Raw genomic sequence first — 7,896 nt, forward strand, 5'->3', positions numbered from 1 at the left:
CTATATGATAGCAAAAATATACCACAGAGGTCGAGAAGCGGTGGGTCAAAAAAATGGAAAAATTTAATTATGGGAATAAAAGGGAGAAGTCGAAATGTATAAATATGATCCAAGAGGAAATAGTGCATGATCCTTGCCCTAGAGAATGGATTAATTTGAATGGGAATATGGTTTGCATGTTATTTGACACCGGGGCAGCTATCTCTGTGATGGGATATGAGAAATTTCGGAGTATTTGGTCGGAGGGAATGATTAAAAGTGAAGACATCAAGATCCGGCAGTTGGCTGGATCAGAAGTAGCCGTGATGGGAAGAGTAGAATTAAAAGTGATGTTGGACAATAGAATGGAGATATTGGATTTATGGATAATTAATCGAAGAATAGAGACCGTATTGGGATGGGACTGGATCACGCTAATAGGTCCAGATTGTAATTTTTGGGGTATATTTGCTTGGTGCAGTATATTTGTACCTATTGAAAGAGATGAGGGAAATCAATATATGAATTATTGGTATAGAGATAAATTACCTGGAATTGAGACCTTTTTGGGGGAAGAAAGGGGTGGAAGAGGAGATATCAGGGGGAATTATAGGGGAGATATCGGGGGGAATTATAGGGGAGATATCGGGGGGAATTCTAGGGGAGATATCGGGGGGAATTATAGGGATTGTCGCGATTTTAGGAGAAAAGAGGGAAGAGAGGATGCAGAAAGGAAGGAAGAAATTAATGATAATGAAGAATTAGAAGTAAAACTAGATGAAGTTCCAAAGGTGAAACAAAGTTGCAGAAAGAATGGTCGGAAAATGATGGTATGAAACAAGGAAATACCAAAAGAATATATAATCAAGAAATAATAATGAAGGAGAAAGAGACAGGGCAACAAAAGGACGAGGAATTTCGAAATGAAGAAATGGAATTTGCGATAATAAAGGTGCAAGAGGAAGTGCGAAGATTGGTGAATAATTATAAGGAAATCTTTGAAGAAAGTTTGGGATGCCTAAGAGATTATGAGGTAGATATCAAATTGAAGGAGGGACATGTACCAAAATTTTGTGCGTTACGGTGAATACCGTTTGAATGGCGAAATGAAGTGAACAAGGAATTAGATCAATGGGTGCAAAAAGGCATAGTATGTCCTGTGGAATATAGCGAATGGGCGACACCATTGGTACCGGTGAAAAAGGCCAATGGAAAGCTCCGTTTATGCGCAGATTCACGTTAAACCCGTGGGTGGTGGAAATGAAATATCCCTTGCCGCGAATTGAGGAAATATTAGCCAGTCTCAAAGGAAGTATATATTTTTCAAAAGTGGATTTTTCAAATGCCTACCTACAATTGCGGGTGAAGCCAGAGGTGCAGCGTCTATTGGCCATTACAACGCCGAAAGGATTGTTTGCGTTCAGTAGATTATCATTTGGACTTAGCGTGTCGGCTCCGATTTTTCAACAAACAATGCAGCTGTATTCCAAGGTCTAGAAGGAGTGTTTTATTACATGGATGATGTATTAGTAATGGGAGAAACTCCTGAACAGCATGAGCAAAGATTGGAGGAGGTGTTCAAAAGAATCAGGGATAAAGGGTTAGTTGCAAGCGCAGAGAAAAGTGTATTAGGAGTGTCTGAGGTTATATATTTGGGTCATAAAATCAATGGAAAGGAGGTTAAGCCTTTGGACAAAAATATGGCGAGCATAACAAGCATGTTAAAACCTAATAATAAAGTGGAGGTACAGGCTTTCTTGGGAATGGTAAGCTATTATCACCGTTTTGTGGAGGGTTTTGCCCGGATAGCGGCACCATTATATAAATTATTGAAAAAGGGAGAAAAATTTATATGGCAAGATGAGCAGGAAGAGGCCTTTGAAGAGTTGAAAAGTAAAATCGGAAAAGAACCTATCTTAGTATGCTTTAATAACGATTTGGAAGTCATATTGTCCGTGGATGCTTCAAATAGGGGTGTGGGTGGAGCCTTGCTGCATTACATAGACGAACTGGAGAGACCTATTTTGTTTTTACACAGATCACAAACCTTTAGTCATCTTTTCAAAAAGGATAATAAGGAGCTGATGTTTTCCGTTTACAAAGATGGTTATTACTGGTTGGCAGTTTTGATGTACAGGTGAAATATAGGCGGGGAAGGGAAAACTATTTACCTGATATTTTGTCTCGATGTGGGGCGGGAGAAGATGAAAGCGAAATAAGATCCGAGGAAGTGGAAGAAAGGAAAGAAAAGGGACTAATTCGAGCGATAGCGAAGATAGCTAGAGGTGGTCCCGTGACTTGGGAGGAACTAAAAAGAATCACCGTGAAAGATCGCGAACTAATGAGAATTAAAAGGAGCGTTGGGGGAAAGAGACCGTGGAGAGAGGGAGATAAACATTTTAAGTGCATAGAAAAAGAGCTGGCCATAGTAGATGAATGTCTGGTCCGAGAGTAGTACCAATGAAATTGAGAGGCGCAGTGTTATCTATGATACACGCTGGACATCAAGGGATTGAGCGAATGAAGCAATGGGGGCGTGAGTATGTGTGGTGGCCTGGCATGAATAAAGAAATTGAAAATATTTGCCGAGGTTGTTTGATGTGTAATTCATGGGCCAGTATGCCTCGTAAAGACAAAAGGAGCGTATGGCCGAAAGTGGTACGACCTTGGGAGAGAATCCATTTAGATTTTCTCGACTTTGAAAACAAGATATATCTCCTGGTGGTTGATGCTTTTTCCAAATGGATAGAGTACGAAGAAGTGAGGGGATTGACAACTCAAGTCGTGAGAAAAATCTTAAAAAAACTTTGGGCCCGATTTGGAGTGCCTAATATAATAGTTTCGGATGAGGGTCCGGCCTTCATAAGTGATCAATTCAAGTTATTTTGTGAGGAAACAGGGGCGAAACATGTTTTAACGCCGCCATACCATTCAAGCTCGAACGGCCAAGCAGAAAGAATGGTAGCACTTGTTAAGAGCGGGTTAAGAAAATCAAAGTATGGAGGTGGGGAAATTTGGATAGCCGTAGCCTATTAAAACAACAGTCGAAAGGGAGAAGAACAGTCTCCAGCAGAGAAGTTTTTAGGGCGGCGAACCAGGATATTATTGGATTTATTAAAACCAAAACTACATCAAGAGGTGGAGCGAGAGATAACGAAGAAACCTGAATTTATGGTGGGACAAACTGTGTGGGCAAGAATATATGGAGGTACAAGAAGGTGGGAGTCAGGGGTGATCGTAGAAAAAATTGGAAATAAATTAAGTCGAGTAAAATTCTCTGAAGAAAGAGAAGGAATAAGGCATCGGGACCAACTAAAAAGGGGACTGGAGCCAGGAAGATTACGATCAGGTGTTTGAAGCAAAAAAGATTACGATCAGGTGTTTGAAGCAAAAAATATTACGATCAGGTGTTTGGAGCAAAATGATATTATATGGCATATTATATGAAATTAAAAGGAAATATATGTGTCTATGCAACAATATCATGAAATAAACATATATATATATGTAACGTTTTTTTTTAAAAATATCGAAATTAGTATATCCAAGTTAATCATAGATTCATGGATATTACATATAAAATTGTTGGAAATCCCATGAGAATTATATGGGATTGAATCAGTGAAATATATATATGTAACGTTTTTTTTAATATATCGAAATTAGTATATCCAAATTAATCATAGATTCGTTGATACAATGTTTAACATTGTTTAAAAATTCTTAATATACCCAAATTAATTATAGATTCATTGATATAATATATGAAATTGTTGAAAATCATATGTTGGGATAATATTTATCTTAAAGAGCAGTTTAATAATGTTCCAATCATATAGTATTTTTTGTTTATACAATTGATAAAATTCTTATGTTTCCCTCTTTTTTTGAAGAGAAATAATAGCATTATTAGCTCATAAAACGTCATAAATCAGATAACTTATGGTATGAAAATAAAATGTTATGTGGTGGTGCCCAAATAATAGTTTGTATTGAATTGTCAAGTTAATAAATCATGGAAATGAATAAAATTGGTACAAGATTGTATTTTGTTGGAGAGGGAATAGAAGGGTGATGACAGTAAAAAAAAGGGGGGGAATAAACATGTTTTGAAGAAGATTATTGGAAAGAATAAAAGGAGGATTATCCAAAATTTTATATTTTAAATTCATTCAAAAAAATAAATTATTAATAAAATTTAGTTGTAAATAAATTTGTTTTTGTATTCAAGAAGTAGTTAAAAGTACATTATATATTTTTTTTTATTATACCTTTCTTTTATAATGGGACTCAGAATGGCAGCCATCCATGAATGTATGTATTGGGTGAATATAACAATTCGAATTAGTATATTCCCGGGAAGGGTAGATGCAGATGGAAATCGTTTGTACCACGAATCGAGACCCATTCTCAGATTCCCGCGAAGAAGACAAATAGCGCCATTTGAAATGATCAACGGAAGGGGGCGAGAGTCCGAATTGCCCGAACCCAATAATTCGGGCAGGCGCACGATAAGGAATGATAGATTATGCTTTATCTGTGGAGCCCGAGGTCACTTGCAAGTTCGATGCTCCCGTGGGCCCCGCCATGCTTTTGTGAGAAGGTATGATGACAGAAGAAATTTCATAGGAGCAAGGGATGAAAGTGATAGTGGGGAGCGGAGACGAGGAGCCTGGCCAGTTCGGACCGTGTTACCCGCGTTGACAAGAGCGGAAAACATACAAACAACTACGGGGGAGTTGGAGACTGAGCGACCGGTGGCGGTAGTGGAACCGTCGTGGGAGACAGCACCAAATTCTAACAACAACGCTGAATGGCAGGAAGAATGGCCGTTAGTTGATATATCGGCCGAGGAGTTAGAGGAATTGTTTAGAGAACAGAACAGTAAGAAGATTGTTATTATATGTACTAGGATTTTTTTTTGTAGTATAAGAAAAAATAAAGATAAATATATAATTGTAAAATAAATAAAAAAAGGGGGAAACATATGTGCGATAATATATATACAATAGTGTTGTTCACTTCGCGTCATTGTTATTTTTTTGTGTTTTCATGTTAGTTTTTTTTCTCTTTATATAGCAGGTTTAATTGTAATTAATGGGGGGCGTGTTGTAAATATTTTTTTTGTTTTTATAGCAAGTCATTTTGAATATTTTTGTTGTCAATATTTTAATCAATATTATTTTTTTTTGGTCTATATTATTTCTTTTAATCAATATTATTTGTTTTTATCAATATTTTTTTTTATTATTATTTATGTGGGTTATAAAAACCCTGAAAAAGAAGAATTATGATTATTATATTTTTTTTTATTCTATTTTTTTGTGGAAATAAAGTAAATACCAAATTGATACATTAATAAATTGATACATTAATATATCAATATCTAAGAATTTCGAAACATATAAAAATATATAAAAATAAGAAATTATTCACCTATATAGTTAAAATTTATAAAAATTAGAAAGCTAAATAGTCAGATAAAAAGAAAAACCATGCTCGTGACTTATAAATTCATGGGCACTAATGACCAGTATAATACTTACCCCTTTTATGCTTTATAAATATAAATATACACTTATATGTTTTTAAGATTGGTTATTTAAATAAAAGGGCATTTAATAGCTATTCTATAACACTTTATTATTATAAGATAAATCTGATATGATTCACCCTTGCTCTAGAAGATTTAGGAAAAAAATTCAAATGATCTTTTCTAGCATTTTCCCTAAAATTAATCCATTAGTGGAGCAATATAACTGTGTTCCTATGAATTTAATATGCCAATTTCGTCAATCTTTTAATTTTTTAGCCAAAAGACTTTCAGATGGTAAATTCACCCATTGTTGTCATATGCGTAAAGTCAAACTTATTCAATATCCTGATTTTTAAAAAATCTTTTATTTATCTTTAAATCCCTTGCACAAAAATTTTATGCGTCATATTCGTTCTTACAATAGTTCTATTGCCTTTGCATAATAGGCCTTACTGTTTTAAAGTTCTTGATCAAATTTATCATCGCACATCTCATCTATATCCCCATACTAATATTATACATAAATTTGCTCAGTATGTACTAGATAATCTCAGGCCATTGCAGGACGTCTTCAGCACCCTGCCAATTCTGATTGTGATATAAATATCATGAGACATTTAAATGTGTTGATGTTGATCCATATGCTTTAAGTTTCAAAACCTTAGGTGAAGTTGAGAAAGCTGAGTTATTCCTTGCAAAACATTCAAATGTATTACTGCTAATGATTAATATGAGATTTCGCGAAAATCGTTCTAGCGACCGTCGGTGGTATAATTTACATTTGATGACTTAGGTATAATATCTACAAATGATGTAGGAGAACGTCCCTTTAAACGATATATAAATTTTTTAGTAATCCATAACGTGTTAAGTCCTAATTTAGACCCAATGGTTTACCCTATATTATTTCCTCATGGAGATTCTGGTTGGGAGCCTAATATGATTACTGAAGGGTTTGAAATTTTTGACGTTCAAAAATATCTGCTACAATTTCAAATTTCCCATTTGGCGGTTAAACAAAATCTCTTTAACCCCCTTTTTAATACTGAGAGTCAACAAGATATTGTAAAGACGGGACATCATGCCTTTCTCCCTTATTCGATGATAGATGAATCAGAAATTAAGCATATCTTATGAGGTATGATCTACAAATTTACCTCTTTTTTCGAAATTTTAATTATTTTTATAAAATATATTAATGAACTATATATTTAACATTGTCAACCCCGTCATTCTTGATTGGTTATCAGCTTGTATAGTTTATAATTCTCTATTCTAGGTAAAATGCCACTTTTACAGACGTATTTGACAGTTATATAATATATTACAGTTAATATTTTAATAATTTTACTAATAAATACTTATAATAAATATAAGTAACAATTTGCATTCCATTCTTTAACGCCATCTATTTATTTTAAAATATTATTAAAAATTAATAGATGTAATAAATTAGATATCTTTTCATTTCTTTTTTACGTGTTTTTAGGAAAGCTATTTTTTTCTTACAGTTTTGAGTTAAATGTTTAATACTAATATATTTTTCATATTATTGCAAACTACTATTATTTTAAGATATAATATACCAACTAGAGATTATGCGACAATAATATATAAAATCTTAATTGCTTTCATCATATCACTCTGGTTCTTATTTTATTGTTACAAAATTTTTTATTTCTAATATGGCATCTTTGCTGTTTAAATAACTTAAGGCTTCAATATATTTGCATGATTTCTTCTAAAGATTTTTAGTGTTTTTATTTTACCAATTTATCTAACATAATAAATTCTGAAATGAGATAACATCGTGAGTGTCATGGTTATGACTGCAAAAACCAGCATCTATTATTTGTGTGGCTATGTAAGTTAAGATTATTACTCTAGATGCTAAGAGCATATGACTGCATATTTTAGATAAGCAATAATGGTAAACGATGTAGTCATTTATATATTACTAAAGATGAAAAATAATTTTTGTTACAATGCGTAATGTAATAGTCGTATAGATTACAAATGTTATATGAAAAAGATATAGTATTGATTTGATTGTGAAACGATGATATTATTTAAGTTTTATCATAGATATTCGATATTTCTTTATGTCAAAAAATTTGATCATTTTATAAATAACGCCTTAAACGTTAAAATATAAATAATGTATTATTTAACAATCTTTTAGAAATTTAATATCTCACAATAATTTTTTCGATTACTTATCTAGCTTCCATCATGTCATCTAAGAGGAAGATCTAACCATCATATAGTTTTATGATTTGGATTGGTGGTTTATATTCTCTGATTTAAGAATTGTTGATATGGTTAGTCCTATAAAATTTTCCTTATTAGAATATTCTATAAAACATTGTCTAAAATGGTAA

The sequence above is a fragment of the Gordionus sp. m RMFG-2023 genome, chromosome 1 (genome assembly GCF_954871325.1).
Source record: "Gordionus sp. m RMFG-2023 chromosome 1, tfGorSpeb1-WG-v2, whole genome shotgun sequence".
Lineage (NCBI taxonomy): Eukaryota > Metazoa > Nematomorpha > Gordioida > Chordodea > Parachordodidae > Gordionus > Gordionus sp. m RMFG-2023.